Source organism: Calliphora vicina, chromosome 1 (assembly GCF_958450345.1).
Source record: "Calliphora vicina chromosome 1, idCalVici1.1, whole genome shotgun sequence".
NCBI classification, from domain to species: domain Eukaryota; kingdom Metazoa; phylum Arthropoda; class Insecta; order Diptera; family Calliphoridae; genus Calliphora; species Calliphora vicina.
The window spans coordinates 155,915,356-155,942,850 of record NC_088780.1 but is presented as its reverse complement, the minus strand read 5'-3'; the positions used below and the strand labels follow the sequence as shown (position 1 = coordinate 155,942,850).

Here is a 27,495-nt window from a genome sequence, read left to right as displayed (position 1 = left end):
CATTTACATGACATCATATTCTCGACTTGATGTAAAAAACATTAAAAGACCAAATAAAAATAATCCACAAGAAGAATCAAAGTTTTTCATTTTTTTCTTAATTACAGCCAAAAAACATCGGAAGTTTACTTTTGCGCCACCTTGTACTTGCTTAAACCATGTGAAATTTCGTAATAATATCTCCAATAGTTCCCAAGATACCGAATTATTTCCAAAAAAAGTTTCTAAACCACTGTGGATCGGTGCATAATTAGTCATAGCTTCAATATAAGGCCAACTTACGAAAATAATTCATGAAAATAAATGAAAGTAGGTTCGGGTCGAACCTACTTTCTTACTTGTTAAATATGATTTGGTAACTGTGAAAACATTCACTACCAAATTCTATTTCTCACGATTTCAGATGAAGTCCGCAGATTAAATTAAATTTCCACGGTGAAATGTAAAATATTGCAATGAATTAAGAGCCTTAAATATAAGATTTCTGTTATAACATGTTTTACTTCCTATTAAAATCTAGCATAATTTAAGTATTATTCTAACAGTCTGTTAAATTTAACAGAAAAACCGGCATTTCTCTGTTATGTTATGCTAGCTAACATAACTGTTAAAATGATTTCCTTCTTATATGCTGCCTACCCTACACACATTTTTACAATACCAAAAAAACAAAAATTTCTTAATGAACTTGAATATTGAAATAGCAAAATTCAGTTTGTCGGAAAACTTCAAGCGCAGCGGTTGCAAAAACTCTTGAACAACGGGCGCTAAACAAGAATTTGTAATTTAATAATTCAATTCCATTCAATCATTCATTCACCTCTTTAACACTCTACAGGGAAAATACAATTTGAGGGGCTGAAAACAACATTTAGAAAAGAAAATAAATAAATGAAAAAAAAAAATTGTGTAGAATTATTTAAAAAAAATTAAATTAAAGATAACAAATCGAAATGTAAACATTTGTTTAAAAAAACAACAAAAAAAATTTGTTTGTGTGAAAAAAGAAATGAAGGAAAAATTAAATAAAAAAAAAAATAAAAATGTAAAATAAAGTAAAGTAATTTGAAAAATTAATGATTTGCTATTGGCCACAATGTTTACTGTTTAAATATTAGCGGATAATTAAAAACGTCTAAATAATGATGTGTGAAAACAGTGGCACACAAAAATATCAATAAAAATTCTTTAACTAGAAAATAACAAAATATATATTAAACATAAAAGTGTAACACCAAAATTAAATAAATATAATGTGTTAAAACATTATAAAATAAAATAAAGTTGAAAATTATCCTAAATAAAGGAAAATTTCCAACATCCAAAAGAAAAAGTTTATAAAATTAAATTTAAAATTGAGTGTTTAAGAATTAATAAACAAAAATATAAATTATAAAATATTTAAGGTGTGGAATATTTAATTTTCTTAAGACCTTTAACAATTTATATAAAATACATAGCAGTAGCCCAGTGTTGCTTGTTTCAATTGAATTCGCTTATACTACTGACGCAGTAAGTCTGTTTTTTTTTTAATTTAAATACTAAACAATTTAATTATTACCACAGTCTTTATTTACAAGACTATAAATTTAATCAAGTGTTACAAAAGGAAAGTTGTTGTCAATATTTTATATTTATCTATTGATTTTCTTTATTTTTTTCTCCAACACACTTTTCATTATCTTTTATTTCTATTTAAAGTTATTGTCTAGAGGTAGAATAACAAAACTACTTGAATTTTATTTATTGTGCATAAAATATACTTTACTTTACGTTACTTACAATGTCAATATTATTTTCAAACTGTTTTTTTTTTTTGTTAAATACACTTAAATAATTAATGAAGTGTAAGATAATAAATCTATTGTTTAATATGTTAAATAAAATTTAATGAAAAAATATTGTTGAATTATTTTAAAGAGAGAGAAAAAAAAAACACTTTAATATTAATGTATTTGCTAAACTGTATGGTTTAATTATGTTTGCTTAATAGTTTCATTAATTAACTTTGATGTTGTTTAAAACAGTTAATATTTTTAGAAAATTATTAAATGAAATATTTGCTATTCAAAAACAAAAAAAAATGCAAAATATCCCAGGAAAATATTTATTAGTTTCATAACATGCAAACCAGCCAGCACTCATTCTTGTTTGGCGTTGAGGCTAATGGTTTTTGTTTGAGATTATCACCTCCATAACTGATTCCAAAGAAGCAAGAAGCGTTACGGAGCTAGCACTTGTTATTTAGAATGATTCTGGAATCAGTTACTTAAGCAATTTTTTTGAGAAATTGTCACCCTGGTAGCAAGTTCTAGAAAAACTTTACGAACCAATCACACATTCTTAGGATAAATTGAAGAACTAGTTCTTCCGTCAATGATTTTTGTTTGAAATTGCTACGATAAAAACAAGTGCAGTGCCTTGCAGATTCATTACACAGGGCAACAAAAATTTTGGAGGCTTTTTAAACTACTACACAATTTTGATGTATTGTGGTTCCAGTAGTACAAAAAATGGTAAAATTTTTTAATTCTATGGATAGATCTTTTTTAAATTTTTTTTTTTCTAAAATTGTGAATTTTGTTATATGTTGCTTCACATAATTTATGATAACTCAGAAAGGGTTAGAACGATATTATTGAAGTAAACTTAGAAAAGCCTTTAATCTGTTGATATATTGCATTTTAATCGGCTCAGTAGTTTCGGAGTTATAATACCAAATTGAAGCAAAAAATATATTTTTTACGTGAAAATAGCAAATTTTTGTGTTTTAAAAAACTCGTAAAAAAATCGAAAACGACAGAACTTGTTCAGGTTTATTACTTTTACACAAAGCTACACATGTAAATTTTACATGTGTTTTGTTATTGTAACAAAAACAAAACCCATGTAAAATGTACACTCAAAATACACGCTTGTACGCACATATAATTTTCTGAAAATAACCGAATTCACATAATTGTGAATAAATTCGAAAGTAATCCATCGATTTTTATAAACGATATCTCATTTTGTTCTTATTACATAAGGCTTTTCAATAAATCAATAAATCTAAACAATTTCTGCCGTTTTCGATTTTTCATGAAATTTTTTAAAACAAAAAAATTAGCTATTTTCACATAAAAAATATATTTTTTGCTTAAATTTGTTATTATAGCTGCGAAACTACTGAGCCCATTAAAATGCAATATATACATGAAATTTTATACATAGCATTGGTAAAATGTTTTCAATATATTCAATCAATCGAAAGAAGAACATTAACTACTCAATTTTATGTATATAAAAAAAAGTTAAATTTTGTGAAAATGAGCGAATTCACTTAATTGTGAATAAATTCGAAAAGAATCAATCTATTTTTATGATCGATATCTCATTTTGTTGCTATTATATGCGGCTTTGCGACAAAGTAATAAACCTTAACAAATTCTGTCGTTTTCGATTTTTCATGAGTTTTTTAAAACACTAAAATTTGATATTTTCACGTAAAAAATATATTTTTTGCTTCAATTTGTTATTATAACTCCGAAACTACTGAGCCGATTGAAACGCAATATATATGTGAAAATTGGGGAAAATGTTTCCAAAATTCAATCAATCGAAAGAATAACATTAACTACACAATTTTATGTATATCAAACAAAAAAGTTAAATTTTGTGAAAATGAGCGAATTCACTTAATTGTGAATAAATTCGAAAAGAATCAATCGATTTTTATGGTCGATATCTCATTTTGTTGCTATTATATGCGGCTTTGCGACAAAGTAATAAACCTTAATAAATTCTGTCGTTTTCGATTTTTCATGAGTTTTTTAAAACACAAAAATTAGCTATTTTCACATAAGAAATGTTATCAGCCCAATTATGAAATGATTCCCTGGAGTTAAAAATAAGAAAAGAGAAAAAACTCCCGGATAATTTTGTTCATAATTGGGCTGTATATGTATTAGAGTTAATTTCCAAAATTTAATTTGCGGGTATCATATTTTTTCTGAAGGTTTTTGCGTAAATAAAAATAATGGCGTAATTTTTTGGAAAATTTTCACTCCTTGTGTTGGTTCAAGATGAGCATTTTGAGCATATTTTTCTGTAGAGCTAAAACGGTTGTATATATTGCAGTCGATTCTGAATCAAAAATTAATACAATAGATTTTCTTGAATCCTTAAAAATAGTTCCAAAAACCCACAACAGGGTGCGCAAATCTCATAAAAAAATAAAAAAATAATTTCAGTTTTTAGCAAAGCTTTGCAAAACGGCACCAATTTTTCCTCTCTGTCACCAACCATTAAAAAGTTATGTGGCTTCAAATTTATTTATTTAAGTAGAAAATAATAATTGGTAAAAAAAAGTTTAGAAATTTGTTTATTAATTTTCCTTAACAAAACAGTGTCTCCCAGTTTTGCCCCAAGTCATGCATTTTTTATGGACCCCCAAAGATTTGGGGCCTCGGTGTCATTTTTGCAAAAAAGTAATCATTTTCTAAACATTTCTTGCAAACCTTTCGGAATTTTTATTTACTCTCTGAGGCTAAAATCAAAAAAAACATCATCTTCAAGATAAAATCTCAAAAAACTTTGAAAAATTCGATTTCTGTTACCTTTTTTCAGGTCCATAGGTATCAAATCGTATAAAATTTCAGGAAATAATCATCTACAAAAATGTATCTAAGATCTCAATAAACAACTTTCTAGAACACATGAACTTAATAGGAATGATTCTTCACACCGTTTAGGTAGCGCTTAGGTGGCCGCTAAAGTGAAAAATTTCCTGACAATAATTTTTTTTTTAATTTTGTGATCTCTACGCTTTGGGAAAAAGTTTTTGAAATAGACGAATGCATCGAATTTCACACCGTGTAATTTTATGAAACTCTTTGATTATCTAGCAATGTCCGTTTGAAAAGTAAACTTTTGATCCCAATGACTATCCTGTTGATTCATACTCCTTAATATTCAAAATAAAGTAAAATAAAATACTGAAAGTTTTAGAAATGTGCATTAAATGTGATCACAGGAAAGAAACGTATTTAAGATTAACAAATAATTAATAATAAAGACATTTTCTTGCACATTCATCTACAAAAATACAATTGTATTTGGGGAATTCAAACGGTCCGCTATTAAGTCATATTGTCATAATGTTCTAATATATTATGATAGTTTAAACAAATTGTTGTTGTGCTTCAAACAAAAAAGTGTTCAAAAAGTCTTATTAGTTTTGAACTTTTCAGTTTGAAACACAACAATAAACTATCATAATATATTAGGATATTATGACAATACGACCCAGTAGCAGAATGTTTGAATCCTCTAATTATTATTTTTGTTTAACACCTACAATTTGCATATTGTTTATTTGTACAGAAAAATCAAATACCACAAAGACTACTGTGTGTAATTAAGATGGCATTTGTTTATTTTCTTATTATTTGAATAGATAGCGAATATTGCAGCTAAAAGAAAACTTTCGAAAATAAACATAGATGTTTAAATATATGTATAAAGAAAATTAATTTTCTAATTAATTTAATTTCAAAAATTCCTGTTTATACAACATTAAATGTAATAGTGAAAATTGTGTAATCATTTGAGATTCGATAGCTATTAGATGTTTAGTTTTTTGACTAAAGAAACAAAAACAAAATTAAATTGAGGAAATAAAGAGTTATAATTCTCTTTCAAAATATCATGATAAATGTGTCATTGACTAACAAATTGACATAGTTCAACATCAGCAAATATTTGTTTTATCCTTCAGTACTTTCATCCTTCAACAACTTTATTTTTAATGTTATTTTCTAACCATAATTTGTCTGCGAAGTGTTAAAGGTCATTTAAGCTCCAAAAAAAAGCATATGTTGCAAATATGTTAAAACCTTTTCTGCCACCAGCTACATCATCACACAGCATTACTACTACATTTCCTGAACGTGTTGACTATTAGTAAAACTGACAAAATATTTAAATAAAAAACCCATTTCGACAAGTGTCAACAAGTAGTAAATGTAAAAAAATAAAAGAAAAGAGTTCTCAATTTTACATTTCTTGAATACTTGATGAACTTGAAAATTGCTTGCAGCTTGTAAATCAGTGATGGTAATTTATGGTAACACTTTAATATTGCCACGAAGCTTTCAATATAAGTTCGGTACTTTTTCATAGTTTCAAAATATTTTATATTTAAACATGTATGTTGAATAGGTTTGCGTTTATTTTGAAATACTCCCAAAGTTTAAAATTGCTCAATGTCATCTAGAACCAAAATGCTTAACACAATCGGATAACGTTTTGAGGTTTCACATTGTTGTTGATGTTTCAAGTTTTTAGTCAAAGTAGCAATAATCAACATGACTGCTCAAATAGTATTCCTGGGGGACATTTGTATGGGGGCTTGTGGAAATAATGGACCGATATTGCCCATTTTCAATAAGAGACAAACCTCATCAACATAGAGCCAGCTAGCTCCTTTCGCTTGCGACCTACCGTGTTGTCAACAGACAGACGGACAAACGGACGGACGAACGTCTTACAATTTCATAATGAACCAGAATATAAATGAGGGATTTCATGTCAAGTGAACCAACTTTTGAAATCAATGACTAAATCGTTCGAGAGCTCTCTGAGTTAGAAGGGTTTAAAATTTTACATTTTGGCCAAACAGGTGTTTTTTCTCATGCATTTAACTTATTTCCCATTATTCTTAACAAAAGGTGACCCAAATAGTTTAGATAGCTATTTATTCAATCTTTCGAAAAAAAAGATTTTGAAATTTTTTTCCCGAAATCAAAAACTTGTTTGACTTTTAAAAAAAAAAAATTAGCCCTTTTTTCTGAAAAGAAAGTTTAGATATTTTCCTTGAAGAACTTTTTGGTCGCTTGTTGGTGATGCGATATTTTAGATATTTATCAAAATAAATGTTTTGTAATTCAAAACATACAATTTTTGACTTTTTTTGCAAAATCAAAAACTTTGTTGACTTTTTTTTTCCAAAATGGACCCTTTTTTTCTCAAAAGATCTTTTTTTTTGGTCGCTTAGTGGGATGCGAATTGGATATTTATCAAAATAAATGTTTTGTAAGACCCCTTTCACACTAGGCAATTTAGTTGCGCAAGTCTCTTGCCCAACAACAAACCAGCATGCAAAATTTTCTTCTCCTCAACCCGACATTACCTCTGGTATCTACAAGCACAAGAGACTTGCGCAACTAAATTGCATAAGGAAAAGAAAGGCGTCTACTCAAAACATAAATTTTTTTACTTTTTTTTGCAAAATCACAAACTGTGTTGACTTTTTTTTCAAAATGGACCCTTTTTCTGCTCAAAAGAAAGCTTAGGTTTTTTCCTTGAAGACATTTTTGTAAACACATAAAATTTTGTGAAAATGAGCGAATTCACTTAATTGTGAATAAATTCGAAAAGAATCAATAGATTTTTAAAAACGATATCTCATTTTGTTTGTATTCCATGTGGCTTTGCAATAAAGCAATAAATTTAAACAATTTCTGCCGTTACCGATTTTTCATGTGTTTTTTAAAACAAAAAAATTGCCATTTTCCTGTAAAAAATATGTTATTTGCTTCAATTTGTTATTATAACTCCGAAACTGCTGAGCCGATTGAAACAAAATATATGTGTGAAAATTTGTACATAGCATGGGGCAAATGTTTTCAAAAGTCAATTAATCGAAAGAAGAACATTAGCTACTCAATTTTATATATATCAAAAAAAAAACAAAAATTTTGTGAAAATGAGCGAATTCACTTAATTGTGAATAAATTCGAAAATAATCCATCGATTTCTACAAACGATATCTCATTTTATTCCTATTACATGTGGCTTTACAATAAAGCAATAAATCTAAACAATTTCTGCCGTTTTTGATTTTTCATGAGTTTTTTAAAACAAAAAAAATGTAATTTTCACGTAAAAAATATATTTTTTCCTTCAATTTGTTACTATAACTCCGAAACTACTGAGCCGATTAAAACGCAATATATGTGTGAAAATTTGTACATAGCATGGGGAAAATGTTTTCAAAAGACAATTAATCCAAAGAAGAACATTAACTACTCAATTTTATGTATATCAAACAGAAAAGTAAAATTTTGTGAAAATGAGCGAATTCACTTCAGTATGAATAAATTCGAAAAGAATCAATCGATTTTTATGTACGATATCTCATTTTGTTGTTATTATATGCGGCTTTGCGACAAAATAATAAACCTAAACAATTTCTGCAGTTTTCAATTTTTCATGATTTTTTTAAAACAAAAAAAAATTATATTTTCATATAAAAAATATATTTTTGCCTTAATTTTTTATTATAACTCCGAAACTACTGAGCCGTTTAAAACGCAATATATAAATGGTTTAAAGGTTTTGTAAATTTGAACTTTTGTAAGTTTACTACAATAATAACGGACTAACCCTTTTTGAGTTATCATAAATTATATGGAGAAACATCTAAAAAAAATTCAGAATTTTAGAAAAAAAAATTTAAAAAAATCTATCCATAGAATTCAAAAATATTACCATTTTTATACTTAGGTAATCATGATGCATCAAATCTAAGTAATGGTCAGTGAAGACTTTTTTTGCTGTTGACCTGTGTAATAAGTTACAAGCATGAGAAAAAACAACTATTTGGCCAAAATGTCAAATTTTGAACCCCTCTAACCACTCTAACACATAGAGCGGAAACTCTCCTGCCAAAGAACTAACTCAGTTGTCAAAAACCTAAGTATTGAGAATGTATTAGTAAAAAAAACTACGTGAAAACAAAAACAACACTGGTATGTGTAACTTTTTTGAGTAATTTTTTTGTTTCAGTTTTTTTTCGAGTTTCCGCTCTATGTTCTCTATGCCTCTAACTCAGAGAGTTCTAGACCGATCTTGTTGCAAAATTGTGTCTGAATTACTATCCAATAAGACTAATCCCACCGGATGACATCGATTTCAAAAGTTGGTTCACTTGACTTAAAATCCCTCATATACTAATGTGGTTTTGCAATTTTTTTGATACTAACAAAATCTAATTTTTATTAAACGAAATTTAAATAAATTTAAAAAATTGTTTTCGAATCTACAATATAAAGTAATCAACTCCCAATAATCAACACGTAAAATAAAAAATATATAAAATTTATTGGAAAGTTTTCAACTGTTACCATTAAACATTTTCCATCACTATCTTAAAATCCCCCAAAATAAGTATCTCACACAAAAAACCGAATTCCTGACCTTGTGTCAACAAATTACTTTAATATTGTGCGTGTGTTTTTGTCTCTAAAAAGGTGATAAAGAAAATAATTCAGATAAAAAGTAGAAAATTTAATACTTGATTGATGACAGTAAGACACATTTGTTATTTAGGGAACACATTTTTAAAACAACACATGTCTGAGAAATAAGAAATTGTTATAATACTCATGTATGTAATGTCATTTGATATACGAGCATAATGACATTTTAAATCTGGAAAATTTAGCACAACATAAACAGCAAACCAGCTACTTTTAAGCTGATTATTTATAGCCAAAAAAAAATTAAATGTTAAAGACAGGTACTTTCAAGCAAAAAAAAAAGAAATATTGTTTAAGAAAACATAAAGAAAATCTTAAGACCTAAGATATTAAGTTAAAGAAGTTCTAGCAAATTTTAGATTTAGAATTTTTAGAATTTAGAATTACAAAATTTTTACTAAATATTTAATATACATTTACAACTAAATTAAACCATTTCGCCCTGACCATTAGAAAATTTCGTATGTGTAAATAAATTGTATTGGTTTAACAAATGACAACTGACGACTGTTGATAAAACCAACAAAAATAAATAATTTTCATTAAGTATTTACCCCAAAATTGACTTTAGCAAATTGATTTTAACTTTCTAGTGGATTTTTCTACTATTTTATTTATTATTTTTCTAATTCTCTCTATTTATTTTGTTGATTTTTAAAAATGTTGTTTTAGCACAATGTTGTTTTTCCACGTCTAAAAACAAATAAACAAAAAAAAAATAAAATAAACTCTACAAAACTTGCACGAGTAAATACGAGTAGAAAAATCAAACTTTTGACTTAAAAGTGCAAAATTAAAAACTGTTTTGTGAACATAAAAGTTGGTAAATTATTTTCCAGGGAAAAAACTTATTGAAGTGTTACGAGTATATTTTGAAACCTCATGTATGTTAGGTAGGTACTCATACATGAACATTAGGATGGCCCAGTTTATTAGGGGTCAGGTTCAATATTCACAACTGGTTTTTCTGGAAAATTTATTTAACACTGCTCTCTCTGACAATTCATATAAAAGTTTTAAAAAATCGACAAAATTCAAAACCGCGATTTCGGTTTTAAAAATTGAAAACCAATCGGTTTCGGTTATTTTCGGTTTGGGACTTGTTTCTTCAATATTATGATACTGTTAAGTTTTTACCTTTTAAAAACGGTGGGTTATTTTCTTCAAATAAACTGTAAATACAAGGTGGCGCAAAAGTAATAATCCTATCAGAAAATGCTATAAATTTTGCGATTGGCCCCTAATGTCAGTTCTGTTTTGACATTTGTGTAGTAAACACATGCGAAATACACGTTAATAAACAATGTTACGCTACACTGCTCCAGAACGCGGAATATTGCTGACTATTTATTTGACCAATAATAAGATGATTTTTCATCAAAAATAATCATGAGTGATGAGGCCCATTTCCATCTTAGCGGGTACGTAAATAAGCAACATTTTGAAAAATACGCGTGTAACCCACGAAGAGCCATTGCACCCGCTCAAAGTCACTGAATGGTGTGCTGTTTTCGCTGGAGGAGTCATCGGACCTTTTTTCTTCGAAGACGTCGCGGGCGAAACGGTTACTGTGAATGGTGAGCGCTACAGAGCAATGATCAACGAGTTGTTTTTGCCGCAACTTGATGAATTGGGATTGGAAAATACTGGGTTCCAACAGGACGGTGCAACGGCACGCACAGCACGTGTCACAACCGATATGCTGAAGGGTGCATTTCCCGGGCGCCTAATCTCCCGTTTTGGCGATTTGCACTGGCCAGCAAGATCTCCTGATTTGACCGCTCCAGACTTCTTTTTGTGGGGCTTTTTGAAGTCGCGGGTTAATGTCAACAAGCCTCAGACTCTTGCAGCTCTTAAAGACAATATCCATCAAGAATGTGAGGACCTATCGACGGAAATTTTGGCCAAAGTGATGGAAAATGCCATAAAAAGGGCTCAAATGATAATCAACTGTGGCGGCGGCCATTTACATGACATCATATTCTCGACTTGATGTAAAAAAAATTAAAAGACCAAATAAAAATAATCCACAAGAAGAATCAAAGTTTTTCATTTTTTTTTAATTACAGAAAAAAAATCGGAAGTTTACTTTTGCGTCACCTTGTATAACTGTAGCAAAGCTTTCTATCAACTCCATCACCAGCTACACGCCGTTACTATTTATATACCACAAATTCCAGTATTATCTATTACAATGATCAACCAGAGCTTTTTAAGCTGCTTCACAGTTTGTCGGGTTTCGGCTTTGAGCTATGAAAAAAAGCGGTTTCAGTTTCGGTTAAAACCGAACACGAAACTCTAATTCATATGATGCCACAAAATTGTCAATAGTCTTTTGAATTTTTCTAATATTTTTTTGTTGGGCCATTCTAATGTACATAAGTAATTAGTAGCTATGTTTGTGTTTGTACATGAGAATGTGAGGATAGCTGTCGGTATTTTTAACAACCCGATTTAGTAGAATACAAATTAGTTTGAATTTTATTATTCAATTGGCACAAATTTTATTTAGCAATTAAGAGGGTTCATTAAAAATTATTTTAAAAATGCTTGGTAATGGTGTCTCTCATTAATATTTCAGATTTGTCGATTTTTGTTTTAGATATTTCTAAGGTTAATTCATTAATTTTCATTTAGTTAGTTTTGTGTGCAAATTTTATAGGAGATTTACACTTTGTTTGAAATATTTTTGAAATCTGTTATTTAGTGTAATTTATAATGATAAATAATCACAGTTTAGAAGAAGTACGCTGGCGACTTATAAGTACCTTTTTGGAAGTTAGTACATTTTATATTTTTTAGAATTTTTTACTCATACCAAAATTTTTTTTTTTAAATTGTCCAAGTTTGGTTAGTTCTGGGGGTGTTATGTCCGGTCAAGGGAGCCATATTTTACTTTACACGTTTTTGCATTAAGATCTCTTTCCGGATCATATAAAAATTATATATCGTCCCCTCAATAAAACAATAGTGTATAATAGAGTGGGTCAATTTGTATGGATCAAAAAAAATGCACTAAGCGGTTATCAAAATCTTAATCTACGATGAATTCTAAGAATGTTTGCCGAAGAAACCATGGGTCTAAAATCAAAACCGAGCTTCCCATATTTAACGCAAAAAATTTTGCTTTCGTATTTTATTGACCTTTTTAAGAAACTTGACTATGTTTGGGCTTTTTCGAAAGGAAAGAAAGGAAAAAAAAGATGAATCTTTGCAAATAGAGGTTACAAAATGTCATATTCTGGTTGTGCGAGAACCTAAATCCGATATTTTGGGTCACAGTGGGGGAAATGAAAAATAAAAAATGTGCAAAGAAATTTGTAAGTTCTAAACCGATAGGTGAGCCTAAGTTTTGAATGTGGACTTTCAACACTAAGGTGGTGCGGAGACTCAAGACCCCAAATTGGGCTGTCTCGGGTATATTACAAATTAAAAATGATGCCAAATTGTTGTTCTCGATCCGATTTGAAATATTTGTATATATGTGTAATCTACTGGAAGAGAGCTACAAAAAATATTACTATAGCTTTATTATATCTTTTATAGTTTACGAGATATTCACCATTGAAAATTAAAATTTTATGTTTTTTACCTACTTTGCTCTGTATTTTTGTAAATATCGGATTCAAATCTCTTCCGATTTTTTTCAAATATATATGTTTTAATTCACAACAAATTTATAAGTATTATAAGGAAATAATTATTTCGAAATCCATACCAAATCAAAAGTGCACATAAATTAAAAAAAATTTAAAAAGTAGTTTTTTTTTTCGCAATTTTTTTTAATATTTAATTATACAGAAAATAAAAACAAAATAAATACTGCATTTATATTTTTCTCAACGGTAACATTTTGGGAAATTCTATGGAAGAAAAATAATTTCAATATTTGTATAACTGCGTGGTCAAGAGCCTTCCGAAGTAGACCTATCTTTTATGGAAATTTCAAATTTATGGCAAATTTTCTCTAATCGCATAGCTGCTTTCAAAAAATGAAAACCTCTTCTATAAGCCCCAATATGTTCTTAAATATTTTGCAAAGGGAATTTATAGCCCGGATCTCGATACCGTCAACGGAGTCAAAAATCTAAAATTCCATTTTTGTAACTCAACTCGAAAACATCTCAGCTCCAATCATGTAAAATTTCATAAAAATGTCTATAATAGTTCCCGAGATACTGAATTTTTTCCAAAAAAAACTTCTTCAAACCACTGTGCAATGTGAAACTGCGAAAAATGTGTTGATGTGTTACAAATGCACTATAGGAAATTTTCCCCATTTTTTGGCCATAATTAATTACAGCCAAACGGCTGGACCGATTTCAATAATTTTTTTGGATTCGAATTTTTAAAGACTCTTAAAAGGGAGGGAGGGACCATTAAAACTTTTTCATACACTGAAAAAAAATTTCAAAGATAAAAATAAAATTAACTAAAAATTTCTTCCAAACTGTGTTTCCGGGTTACTGGTTCCTGGATCCAGTCCAAACCTGTAACTTTTAGGTATTTGCCTAAACTCTTTTCTTCTATTTTGTTTTTTGAGTGTAATCTAACTTTTGATAATAAAACAAACATAGTTATGTTTAAAATTTTATTTTATTCATCAATTTGATTTTCTCATTCTAAATTATTAACTATATTTAAAAAAACAAGAAAGGCTAGTGCTTCATCAGCAGATAGCTTAGTTGGTGAAATTAGTTTTCGCACTTTGGAAGCTCTAGTCGGAGCCTCTTTTAAAATCACTGCTAAATCTAATTGGTTACATTTACGAGCAGTCGCACATGCAGCAAGTAGTAGAGGTTCAACTTCATTATTTTGATCTTTAACGATTTCGTCTGCAACTCGTCTTTTTGTTCTTTCAGATTTTTGACAAAATGTTAATTGCGGTTGACCAGGCTTGAATTCAGTGGGGGCAAGGTTCACTTTATTTAGTTTCATTGAGGTATTACCTTTAAGGCAAACAGCATGTTGTTTATTAAAATATAACTATTACTCCATTTGGTTTTTATATTTGCACAAAACATTCGTGACTGCTTCTCTAAACATTGATTTAGATTTTCTGAACAATCACTTTTATCAATATGTGACAAGAAATATGCATATATAGCGGCTCTTTTTTCATTCTCACTATATTTCTCATGCCATACATTAAATAATTCTGAATTTTTCACACTGTATTTACCTGAAAAAAGGCGTTTTTTGAAAAAGTATGCAAATATATGCAGCTGAAATATGAAAAATTCTGTAGGTAATTGACTGTCCTAAAGAACTGTTATGATGTTATAACTAACATCTGCTAACATTTTTTTGTAAGTCCAAATTAAATTCCGTTTCATAATTTTATTATTTCATCGTAAAGTCACTTTAATTTTTCCAATTTAATCGGTCTAACATCCAAGTTCACCAAGACTTATCTATATATTAATAAAGTAATCACTTCCACCATTATTTTTAATTTTTTAATTTTTAAAAACTCTATATTTTTATTATGAAAATTTTTATTAGAAATTGTATCAAAATTTGCTGCACTCAATCGTTATATAAAAACTTATTTAGAAATAGAATATAAAACAACTGATAAAGTGACAGATAATCTACTTTTCTCCAAAATTTAAAAATATATGTTTACTTTGTTATATTTTTATTTATACTAGAGTATAAAAAATTTATTTTTCAGAAATTTTAATTTTGCATTTTGGCCAAGAAATGGGGAAAATTTCCTATAGTGAAATGGAATGAAAAAAAAAATATACCCTGCATTTTTTCTTTTTTAATGGTGGTTTATACCCACCTATAATTAATAATTACATAAAGTTGTGCTTAATAAAATGTATGAAATACATTTTTGTTTTAACGAATAGTTAGACTGAAATGTTGTGATTGAATTCTTAATATTAATTTTGATTAAGTTTGAGAAGGGTATTTCGTATCCCAAAATACTACTGACTATAATCTTATTATTTTAATAATTTCATAAAAATGTATTTATTTAATATTGAAATTTTTCTTTTAACTATGAACTGTTTTCTTAATTAAATAAAATATTTTTATGCCAACCCTTACCACATCCCTTCTGTATTCACACTAAACCTTTAAATTTGTTGAATAAAAATAAAATTGAATAAAACTTGGTCATGTGTTTCAACAGATTTTGGCCTCTTTTAACACACTAATAAGGTCCTTTGTAGGAGGCAAATAAAAAAATATATATTAATAGAAATATATTTGTGATAACATAATTTTCTTTTTGAGGTTTTGGGGGTTATTTATCTTTTAAACCAATATTTAGATTACTTTTGCCTTTTTTTCCTCAAATATAGCAATTTTGTTGATATTTTTTTTTTTTTTGGTGTCTTTTGTATTTGTGCATAAATATTGTTGAAGAAGTTTCTTGTTTAGTTTTTAGTTTGTACGAATGTTCCCTTTATTACTTTGAATATGTCAATAAAATCATAATCAAAATATGTACAAATGTTTCATACATAACTATAAAAGAAAGTAAGCCTTAAGGGACATCATTGGTCAAGTAAATCCTTGATATCCTTTTCATTTTGTATTTGCGGTTGTTTTTCTTTTTGGTATTTGCAGTTGTGGTGGTTGCTGTTATTTCCGGTAGTTTTTTTTTTTTGGCCAGAGCTACAAGTAAATTTGGTCTCTTGCTGTTTTATTTATTTATTTTTTGGAGAATCCTTAACCAGGCTGTTTAAGCAGTGTGTTTTAAATAAGATGTTCTTAGGGTTATTTTATTGGGATTTGTCGGTTTCCAGTAGTTTGTTTGCTTTTTCATATTGCAAGCACGATTATTTATGGGAAATATGTACTAGAAACTTAAGTAAATATTAGTTATTTATTTAAGAATATTATCAGGCTTACTTGCATGCAGGAAGGGGATAGGAAAAAAATCACAACAGTGGATAAAAGTATCTACACATTAAGATACTATGGGTTTTTTATAATTCAAAATCTATTTTTAAACTATATAACTCAATTAGAAAGTTTCTCTAACACAAATTTAGCTTTAAACAAGTAAGAAAGTATGGAAGGTCAAGCCCAACCATATAATACCCTACACTAAGCAAAACAGTAAAAACTTTTTTTTTAAATTTCAATAATTTATATTTTTGAGTGATTTTCGGAAGTGGGCCTTATATGGGAGCTATGACCAATTATGGACCGATCACCATGAAATTAGGTCGTGTGATTTATGTCTATATGAAAGTTAACTATGTTGAATTTTGAGAGTATACCAACATTTTTAAGCGATTTATGCACGTTAAATTGATTTTCGGAAGCGGGTCTATATGGGACAAATTATGGACTGATCATAACAAAATTTGGTGACATGAATTTTGTGTATATAAAAATTATTTGGAGTGGAATTTGTGTAGATACATATATAAATTAAACATTTATGACCGATAAAGTCCAATTTCGGGAGGACATTTGTATGGGGGCTAGGTGAAATAATGGACCGATTTCAGCCAGTTTCAATTGGCTTGGTCCTTAATCCAAAAAAATAATATGTACCAAATTTCATCGAAATATCTTCAAAATTGATCGACTCAGAAAGTGATTCTACACTCAGAGAAAAAATATAATTGGGAATGGTTACTGTAACCATTTAAATAGTGTTACAAGATTTTTAACTATATTATAGTCACAGTAACCATTTACATGATTGTGGTAACCATAATATGGTTAATTTATGATTCACATGATTATATCAACCATATATATGGTTACAGTAAACAAATATATGTTTGTGGCAACCATATTTATGATGAATAATTTTATCATAATATGTTGTTCTCAGATTATGATAAGCCTTAAGCCGAGAGCAACATAATATGATAAGCCCTTCATCATATGAATGGTTGTCACAATCATATATTTGTTTACTATAACCATATATATGGTTGCTACAATCATGTGAATCGTAAATTAACCATGTTATGGTTACCACGATCATGTAAATGGTTACTGTGACCATAATATAGTTAAAAAACTTGTAACAATATTGAAATGGTTACAGTAACCATGCCCAACTATATTTTTTCTCTGCGTGTAAGTCGATCGGTATACATTAAGGTGGGTGTTAGACTAATATTTTTGGGCGTTACAAACATCTGCACAAACGCATTATACCCTCCCCACTATGGTGGTGTAGGGTATAAAAAATCATTATATTTGGAGTATTACTTTTATTTTGAAAGATTTGTACAATATAAATTCAATCAAATTCTTGGACATTGTTAGCTATGAACTTTTCCCATCTTTCTGGCAGCATATGGATTTCGAGACAAAAGAACTGCTTATGTTTTGTTCAACAACGAATAAAGCCAATATTAGATACTCTGTTCCAAAGTTAAGCGTATTCTAGAGAGATCGTTCTGCATCGATCGATACAAATAGTAATAGTGCGGTCACGTTCTGGACTATAAAGCGGGTGAGGCAAGACTTCCCAACCACTCCATTCTAAATGGTTTTTACCAAGTATTGCATAATGTGGCCGATCGTTGTCGTCATGGAATATTACGGTTTCATGTCTGGGCATTTTTTGGCAAATTCTTCCAGATCACATACCTTAATTTGTCCTCGTTTTTCCTCATTGATAATGCAACGTTATTTTGTAGTAAGAGTTTGTCGTATCTGGAATTAATAAATTGAATTGAAAAAATTTAAAAAAAATTGAAAAAAATTCTCACTTTAAACGAATCAGTTGCATTCGGTATAAGTTCCATGTGATGGTCAGATCGGATTTCAAATGCTTATAATAGATAGGACCCTTTTGATCTCATGAAATACAGAGAATTATCTTAGAACCATGGATATTTGGCTTTGGTGTCGATTCAGCTGGCTTGCCGAGCTTCACATACGATCTCTTATGATTCGGGATATCGTAAGGTATTCATTTTTCATCGCTAGTAATGATTCGGTGCAAAAATGTATTTTATTTTATTTTATTTTATTTTATTTTATTTTATTTTATTTTATAACGTTCAAGCATAATATCGGACATGCAAAATCTTCACTCAAGGTGTCTCTGCTCTATTTCTCTGTTTTTGGATGAATAATGCTGCCTGCAAACGTTTTAAAATTGCTAATTGAGTAGCTCCTAATGATTTTGCAAGCTCTTGTTGAAATTGACATTAAATTCATGGAGTAATGCCTGCAATTCATGGTCATCAAATTGTTTTGGCTGGCCTGGGTAATCTTTGTCTTCCGTGTCAAAATCACCACTTCTGAACCGCACAAAGCATCTTTGAAACCGATGGAACATTCACCATACATCGACGGGCTTCAGCGACCCCTTTTTTTAAATTAAAGAAGTAAAGCAAAACTTCCCGCATATGACGCTTTGTTGGCACAAAACTCTACATTTTTGATGCCAAAAAAAAGTTGTTGTTTACACTTTAATGCTCAATAACAAAGTGAGAATAAATGACGGATATGTACCCTTCAAAATTAAATATATGTTATTTAAAACAAAAAAACGTGTTCAAAATATACGCCATTTATTGTAGCAGATTGTTGGCACAATCTCCCAAATAGTATATTTTTTTTCAAAATTGTCTTTATCCATTCCCTCTTTCTAAGAGCCCATTAAATTAAATAGCAATCTATCTACTTTGGCAAAACATAAAAGTGCTTTTTATTGCACAATAGCGGTTAAAGTCACTCTCATAAATCTAGTTTGCTTTAGAAAACCAAAGAATATAAAAAAACGCTTTGATTGCCCATAAAAAAATGAAATAAAAGATGAATTTTCGATTGTTTGTGACACACAATTGACACAAATTTCATAAGAATTTTTGGCCAGAAATTCCTGTTTTTTAGTGCTTGTTTGTTAACCTTTATAAAGTCATTTAGATTTATTTTCTGCCTCCCAAAAAAAATATCGATTTGAGATGTGATTTCATTCAATTGTGATAATAAAATTTTACGAAATTAAGTGGATTAAAGATTTTATTTCGGTATTTAGTTACATACACATGCAGGAAGTGTGAACAAGTTGGTCAGCGGAAGTTTATATAAAAATGTTATTTAATATTGATATTTTAGCAAAGGCCAGTTTATAAGTAGCAGCTTTAGGCAATTTTTCAATGATGAAATAAAGATAACACGAAAAAAGATAACCATATACGGACACCACTACGTGATAAAAGACCAAATATAATTAAGAACCGTGTCTCCCAGTTTTGCCCAAAGTCATACACTTTTTTATGGGCCCCAAAGATTTGGGGCTTCGGTGTCATTTTTGCAAAAAAGTAATCATTTTCTCAGGCTCATATCTTGCAAACAGTTAGGAATTTTGATTTACTCTCTGAGGCAAAGTTGTAGCCTTTGTCATAAAGAACTAGTTTTGCCCAAAATCATGCACTTTTTTTATGGACCCCCAAAGATTTGGGGCTTCGGTGTCATTTTTGCAAAAAAGTAATCATTTTCTCAGGCTCATATCTTGCAAACAATTAGGAATTTTGAGTTACTCTCTAAGGCAAAGTTGTAGTTGTAATAAAGAACAAATATTGTGAACATATAAAATCAAAAAAAACTTAATTTTCAAGATTATAATCCCAAAAAACTTTCAAAAATTCGATTTTTTACCTTTTTCCCCTGTTTAGAGGTCAAACCGTTCAAAATTCAAGGAAACAATCAACTACAAAAATGTACTTAAAATCTCAATAAACAACTTTCTAGAACATTTGAACTTCCTAGGCATGATTCTTAATACCGTTTAGGTAGGTCAATATAAGTTAGTAAGAAAAAACTAAAGGAATTAAGTGTTTTGTGCCACAAACTATTAAATTATTATAAACTAAAGCATATTTTTAGGCAGCTTTAAAAAAATGTATTTCGAATTTTTTAAAGATTTTTGCTATTTTGCTCTTGAAGATGAAATTTTTTTGATTTTATATGTTCACAATTTTTGTTCTTTATGACAAGGGCTACAACTTTTTCTCAGAGAGTAAATCAAAATTCCGAACCGTTTGCAAGATATGAACCTGAGAAAATTATCACTTTTTTGAAAAAATTACACCGAGGCCATAAATCTTTGGGGGTTCATAAAAAAAGTGCATGATTTGGGGCAAAACTGGGAGACATGGGTCTTTTTTTTTGTCTTTTATCACGTAGTGGTGTCCGTATATGGTTATATTTCCATGACTCAAAAAATTACACTCAGTGTAAGTAGCCAATTAAAGAAAAAGAGAATAATAGCAGATTTGTTCCATCAAAATTTTAAATCATCCGAATTAAATTTAAATAAAGATGTAAATTAAGCTGTTACGTTTTAAAATCAATTTTTTTTTAAGGAAATTTTGCTTAAAACATTGTTTAAATTTAAAATTTTTGTATGAAAATATTAATATTTATGTATGAATATTTTTGTAATGATATCATTGTCAACATTATTTTACATTATAATTGGCCATGTCTTGATAACATTATTAAAATATTTTTGAAAAATTTCCCTCAATTATGAGACATTTTTTTCCCCCCAACAATTCACAAGAATTTCAATAACAAAAATATGTGCACAAGTAAAAATTTCTTGTTACTTCCGTTTGTCATACAGCTCATGTTTTGAACAAACTTTAAGCTAAACAATATAATTAGAAGAAAAAAAACTTCATTCTTGGTAACTTTTAGTATATGAATTACAGCTCTAAAAGGTTCATATTACAATGAAACGAAATAAAAAAAAGAAGAAAGTAACAACAGAAATCGAAACACGTGTAATAATCATTCAAAACCTGCAACTTGTATTTGTAAAATGAAACTATACACGGCAGCGTATTAATGTAAAATACACAATTTCTATAAAATTCATCTAAAAATAGACTGGGAAGGAAAAAACTAGCTGCCCTACACTCCCTAAATTGTCAGTGTCAAAGGTTTCGAGAGGAAAAAAAGGGTAAAAGTTATGAGCATGTGTGGAATATAGCAACAAATCTTTTAATGTTTAAAATAAACTACAATAGAATTGAATTCTATTGAATTCTTTATTGTAATAACTGCAAATTGTTTTAAAACTATATTAAGAAATATAGCAAAATTTGTTGGGAATTTATTTATTTGTATAGCTTCTTCAAACTTATTTTCTGGGTATAAAGGTGATTTTGAAAGTAAATATTCATATATTTTATTTGGAAGATTTAATTTATCATATTCATTTTGTAAATACAAATACTATGCAGAAGTTGTCTGTTTTAGTCAGAATAACCAAGCTAATGTCTAATCACTTGGCTGATTGCAATTTATATATGGTATTATGCGTTTGTGCAGATGTTTGTAACGCCCTAAAGTATACCGATCGACTTAGAATCACTTTCTGAGTCGATAAACAGAGTACAGGTCGCAATTTTGAAGATATTTCGATAAAATTTGGTACATATTAATTTTTCGGCCCAAGGACCAAGCCTATTGAAACTGGCTGAAATCGGCCCATTATTTCACATAGCCCCCATACAAATGTCCTTCTGAAATTGGACTTTATCGGTCATAAATGTTTAATTTATAAATGTATCTCCACAAATTTCGCTCCAAATAAGTTTTATATATACAAAATTCATGTCACCAAATTTTGTTACGATAGGTCCATAATTAGTCATAGCGTCCACATAGACCCGCTTCCGAAAATCACTTTAACATTCATAAATCGCTTAAAAATGTTGGTATACTCACAAAATTCTTATTTCATATAGACATAAATCACACGACCTAATTTCATGGTTATCGGTCCATAATTGGTTATATCCCCCATATAAGGCCCACTTCCGGAAATCACTCAAAAATATAAATTATTGAAATTTTAAAAGAAAAATGTTTTTGCTCTTTTACTGTAGTGTAGGTCGGTCAAGCCCGACCATAATTTCTTACTTGTTTTGTAGTGCAAAAGGAAGTCAATTGGTTACTTTATACACCCTAGGTAATCTAGTTGAGTTAACGGAATGTAAGAACTGGAGAGGCATAACTCTGTTGAACACCATCCGGAAGGTTATCACAATGTGAATAACAGACCGAATTTCGCCTACCATTGAAAAATCTCTTCCGAATGGACAGAGTGGATTTAGACCGAATCGATACCATCAATAGACAGGCAATATGGTATACACTGGTAAATATTGGAATACCTGACCATCTCATATCTCTTATATACAGGTGGCGCAAAAGTAAACTTCCGATGTTTTTTTTTTTGGCTGTAATTAAAAAAAATGAAAAACTTTGATTCTTCTTGTGGATTATTTATAATATGATGACATGTAAATGGCCACCGCCACAGTCTTTTGAGGCCTTTTTATGGCATTTTCCATCACTTTGGCCAAAACTTCGGCGATAGGTCCTCACATTCTTGGCGGATATTGTCCTTAAGAGCTGCAAGAGTCTGAGGCTTGTTGACATAAACCCTCGACTTCAAAAAGCCCCACAAAAAGAAGTCTGGAGCGGTCAAATCAGGCGATCTTGCTGGCCAGTGCAAAACGCCAAAACGGGAGATTAGGCGCCCGGGAAATGCATCCTTCAGCATATCGGTTGTGGCACGTGCAGTGTGTGCCGTTGCACCATCCTGTTGGAACCACATGTTTTCCAATCCCAATTCATCAAGTTGCGGCAAAAAGAACTCGTTGATATTTGCTCTGTAGCGCTCACCATTCACAGTAACCGTTTGGCCAGCGACGTCTTTGAAGAAAAAAGGTCCGATGACTCCTCCAGCGAAAACAGCACACCATACAGTGACTTTGAGCGGGTGTAATGGCTCTTCGTGGGTTACACGCGCATTTTCAGTGCCCCAGAAGCGTAAATTTTGCTTATTTACGTACCCGCTAAGATGGAAATGGGCCTCGTCACTCATGATTATTTTTGATGAAAAATCACCGACCGATTATTGGTCAAATAAATACAGCCCAATTATGAATAAAAATTCCGCGGGAGTTTTTTCCCTTTTCTCATTTTTCCTATTCAATTTCAATGAGAAAAAACTCCCGGGGAACAAACTCCCTCGGAATTTTTTATTCATAATTGGGCTGATAGTCAGCAATTATCCGCGTTCTGGAGCAGTGTAGCGTAACATTGTTTATTAACGTGTATTTCGCATGTGTTTACTACACAAATGTCAAAGCAGAACTGACATTAGGGGCCAATCGCAAAATTTATAGCATTTTCTGATAAGATTATTACTTTTGCGCCACCTAGTATGAACTAAACAAACTCAACATCTTCAATTCTAGCGTAAAGTCGGTCCTTCTCTACGGGTGTGAAATGTGGAAAGTCACTGAGTGCTTAACAACAAAACTACAAGTGTTTGTAAATAAATATATGCGCAAAATAAAGAAAATATTATATTATAAAGAAAACATCACAAACGCCGACCTGCTGTCAATTAGCAACCACACACCCGTCTCCCACGAAATCCGCCATCGTAAATGATCGAGGATTGGCCACACGCTTCAACATAGCAAAGGCAAGTTTACAATGGAATCCGCAAGGGAGACGAAATGTTGGACGACAACGAGCAACATGTAAAAAGATCTGTTGAAGCGGAGCATTTACAACGAGGCTCACGTGGCCTCAAATCCCACATATGTCACTAGATAGAAATCGCTGGAGAGCCTTCGTGAACATATTCCCCAAACATACGAATATTAATTCCCTATTCGCTATTGTTTGGTAGAACTTAAGTAAATATATCTTTTTGTTTCTTCAATGTAAATAGTCCTTTTACAATTGTATCGCTAGAAGCTTCTTCTCAGGAGTAGCACACCTCGACTGTGCCGACTAAATACAAAACTATTGTTAAAAAACTTTAATAAAAATTTTAAATGTTTATGGTAATTATGTGAAACTATATTTTTTCTCTGTGTGGATCACCAGCAAGATCACCCCGAACTGCTTGAATATGGTATGGAGGCTGTCAAAATGATTTAGCCATTCTATTTAATACTTTTTAGCCATTTGTTTAAGGAAATATTCTTAAAGTAAGAAGTTCTTCAATTTATGTTCTAATAAAATTATAAAAAATATGTAAAAATATATAATCAAACCTTCAGTTTTTCTTTTTTTTATTTAATAAAATCTTTTGCTTTTCTTCTTATTTCAGTAAAACAAACAGCAACAGAAACTAGTGATAGTGGTAAGTTAAGAAATGAAACGAAACACTTTTCTATTACATTCCATTATCATTACTATTCATAACATAATTTTTGTATTTAATTAAAACCTCACATATTTTTTATACCTAGAATTAGTAAAGGATCATAATAGAATTAAAGCTTTCAAGAGTTTTATAAAACATTCATTTTCACAGCACAACTAAGTAATATTGCTGTTGCTGCTGCTGCTATATATTTTGGAAATGAAATGCCATTTGTATTATATTTGAAGTGTTCTTAAGGAGCAGACATCACATCAAAAGTACTAGAGAAGACAAATATAATAAATGTAAATAAAAGACATGGCACCCTTATCTCAACAAGGAAATAGAAACAGTTTTTGACACAAAGTTGTCGAAGAAAATTAAGTTACATTAGTTGATCTTAACATTTGTGGCACATAGTACATCTTACGACGACTCACAAAGAATACTTTCTAAGAAAATCGATAAAAACAAATTCTCATTTTAAGCAATCATACAGCATACTTAAGGTTTTTTTTTCATTATGCATAAGTAATAGTAGCTTCTAGGAAATAGTCATGTATCTATTCCCTTTTGAAAGTTTTAGAAAGTATTTGCAAGCAATGCACGTTACTTATCAGTGTATGTTTAAGGGAATTAGGAGTAGAAGTAGAGATAGAAATAGAAATAGAAGTGAGGAAACGAACAAGAATGAACTTTATATTTGTTAATGTCGGTATTAACTAAATCCTGAAGTGCTACTTAAACTGAATTAACAAGTATTTTTAAATATAGATATAGACTTCATTAGTCATACACAAATACAAAAATTAGGGCCTAAAAATATCTAATTAAATGTTTAACCATAAAACAAAGTTATTACCAAAAAATCATCAAATTTAAAGCATATCTCAAATCCGAAATTTTACATTTAAAAAATTTTTTCAACGAAAATTCAAAAAATTATTTTCTTTTCTAATAAATGCTAAATGAGGATTACAATTGAAAATTTCAACGGATGAGCGTATTATGGATTAGCAGGAGAGCAAACAGAAATATTCAATAATGTAGCGGATCTTATGGCCGTTCAAAATTTCAAGTTGCTCAACCATTTTTAATTCGCTTTGGTTTGTCTTTTATCGATGGTTAAAGTTGAAATTGTACTAAGTATTTCAGTTATTAACAGTTGGCTTTACATCCATATACACCATGGTTTTTCTAGTTTTCAAATTTAAGTGGCTTCTACTTCCCTGCAAACAATCCATCCAAGAAACCCACTGACACCCCTCCCCCTGGGGAGACAAAGGTCAAGCAGTCGCCACCCCCTGTCAAAAAAGGCAGGATTCAAAGATTAGCAAGGTTCCCCACCACTATACCAAATAACAGACGGCGTTTTTTGATCTTGTCAGATGGCAGCCCCATTATCCTAGGACCTGCTGACCAATCACCGATTAACGAAACTGACTGGCAACATCCTCTGACACATGAAAGGGAATGCGCAATGGAATGTACGAACCCTTCATGAATCAAGGCTTTCACAATTAATACATCAAATGACATCATATAAGATCGAAGTCCTAGGCATAAGCGTAATGAGATGGAATAATAATGGTGAACTTATCACTGGAAATGGTAATACTGTAATCTACAGGAAGATGGCGGCAATATTGGAGTTGAAATCAGTATATCAAAGAAAATCAAAAACTCCCTCCAAACATGAAAACTTATGGAAATAATGGCAAGCTTCAAGAGCAGAGTAAGGCATATCAGCATAAAACAGTGTTACGGCCTGACAGAAGACACTGATGATACTAAGAAGGATGAGATTCGAAGAGGAGATATCATAATACTCATGGTGACAACACCAATATTAGCACTACCATTGTAACTCACTACACTGGAGTTAGTAACAACAACGGAGAGCGGTTAATTAAACTATGACAGATATTTTAACTCGTCATAGGTGGCTCCATATTCCTAAGAAAATTAAGAAATAATTCCGATAGTATAACAAGGATGGAAGAAATCCTCAAGGCTTAAGAAGCCGTGGTTGGCCAAAGAATACATGGAGATGCACGATACTCCAAGAACTAGGACAGTGCAATCTCACATGGGAAGAAGCGAAAACAACTGCAACAACCGTGTAAGTTATAGATGCTTTGTGGAAGCCAAATGTTCCCAAAGTAATGTGAAAAAAAGACACTGTTGAAAAACCTAAACAATATTTTAATTCACCAAAATGTTGCTTTTTTAACACCTTATAATATTCTATCGGATGGTGATTATCTGCCAAAAGTTGAAATTTGTGATTAAAAATTCAATAAAGTTTTGTTCGTTTCAATTATTTTTTTATAGTTTTCAACTTTAGGAAACTACGACGGCGGGTCAATAAGGCCGTGTCTTTTAGAATTTCCCGCCTCTTAACTGAAAGGGCAATACAGCTCTGGTCATCAGACTTCTGTCAGTTGACTTCTCATTTAGTTTGTGTTTGACAGAAAATGGAAAAAGTAAATTTCGTGTGCTGATCAAGAATCACTCAAATAAAGGCCAAGATTGAAAAATACTATGGGAACACTGCACCAGCAATTTCAATGGTAAAAATGTGGTTTACAGAATTTCGTTGTGGCCGTACAAGCACGGAAGATGCCGAACGTTCTGGATGCCCAGTTCTCTACAACCGCGAAACAACTGAGTTTGAAAATGCGAGAGATTGTGGAAGCCATGGGCATCTCACATGGCTCAGTGGTTTAAATTTTGAATGATTACATGGATATGGGAAAGCTTTCCCACGTTTTCTTACAATCGACCACAAACGCAATCATGTGACAGCTTCGCAGGAGTGTTTGGCTTGGTCGAACCGAAATATGGACAAGCTTTTGGGTCGTTTCGTAAGCATGAACGAATAGACGCAGCCACCGCAACACACCATATTCCAAACAGCAGTCGAAGCAGTGAGATTCTCGGGAATAATCGGCGCCAAAGAAAGACGAGATGGGGTTTGTCAGCCAATAAAGTTATGGCTACCGTTTCTTGAAAATGTGAGAGATAGTGGAAGCCATAGGCATCTCACATGACTCAGTGGTT

At 30.4% G+C, this 27,495-nt stretch overlaps 1 protein-coding gene across 1 annotated transcript in view; it reads left to right on the top strand.

The window, feature by feature from the left end:
* The first annotated feature begins 726 nt into the window (after positions 1-726).
* The window catches only part of TkR99D (Tachykinin-like receptor at 99D), a 160,032-nt gene continuing 133,263 nt past the window's right edge, over positions 727-27,495 (top strand). The window contains exons 1-2 of the mRNA XM_065516292.1: positions 727-1,512; positions 24,397-24,429. The gene's annotated coding sequence lies outside the window, so the exon portion shown is untranslated. The remainder of the gene's footprint in view (positions 1,513-24,396; positions 24,430-27,495) is intronic.